Genomic DNA, 1,055 nt, shown 5'->3' on the forward strand with positions numbered 1-1,055 from the left:
GGCTACAAAGATGATGAAGGGACTGGAACATCTCCCTTACAAGGAAAGGCTGAGGGAGCTGGATTTACTCAGCCTTAAGAAGAGAAGACTGAGAGGGGACCTCATCAATGTCTATCAGTACCTGAAGGGAGGGTATCAAGAGGATGGACCAGGCTCTTCTCAGTGGTGCTGAGCAATAGGACAAGATGCAATGGGCAGAAACTGATGCACATGGAATTCCACCTGAATATGGGGGAAGAACTTCTTTATGGGCGGGTAACCAAGCACTGGAACAGATTGACCAGAGAGGTTGTGGAGCCTTTGGGGATATTCCAGAACCATCTGGATGCAATCCTGCGCCATGTGCTTTGGGATGACCCTGCTTGAAAAATGAGGTTGGACCAGATGACCTGCTGTAGTCCCTACCAGCCCTACACATTCTGTCACTCTGTTGCATCCTAAAGCTATCCCTTACTTAGCTGGACCCACGTTGCTCTTGCCCTGGCCTCTTTTCCAAGTTTCTAATCTTCCAGAGCCACTCAGGATCATCTTGTACCACAGATGACAACCTCCCAATTCCCTCAGTTGACTCTGTTTGCTAGCTCAGAAACAAACACTTGTCAAGGAACCCAGCAACAGGCATAACAGACACTTTTACTGCTGCTTTTGCCTGTCATCTCTATCCAGACCGTGACACCAGCCTTGTCCTCTACTTGTTGTCTTTCCACAAGTAACTTCTACTTTAATGCCAATAGAAAGAAAACAGAAGAACTTTATTTACTTACATTTCTCCATATTTTGAACCTGTTCACACAGACTTTGAATTTCTCAAAGTACAATTCTTTACTGGGCTCAGGCACGATGCTGGAAAATGAAAAGTCAATCCCAATAACTACTAGTGGTAAAGCTATATGTCATAATGAATCATTAGATATAGGTACTGCAGATTAAAAAAAATCACATGTATTTTTTTCTTTTCTTTTCTTTTGTGAGTGGGTAGTGGAATAAATTGCTCCTATAAGGAGCTGGCTATTTCACCACTTAAAACCAGTATGCATGCCTCTGTCAGTGTTTGC

Source organism: Corvus brachyrhynchos, unplaced genomic scaffold, assembly GCF_000691975.1.
Source record: "Corvus brachyrhynchos isolate BGI_N302 unplaced genomic scaffold, ASM69197v1 scaffold341, whole genome shotgun sequence".
Classification (NCBI taxonomy): Eukaryota; Metazoa; Chordata; class Aves; order Passeriformes; family Corvidae; genus Corvus; species Corvus brachyrhynchos.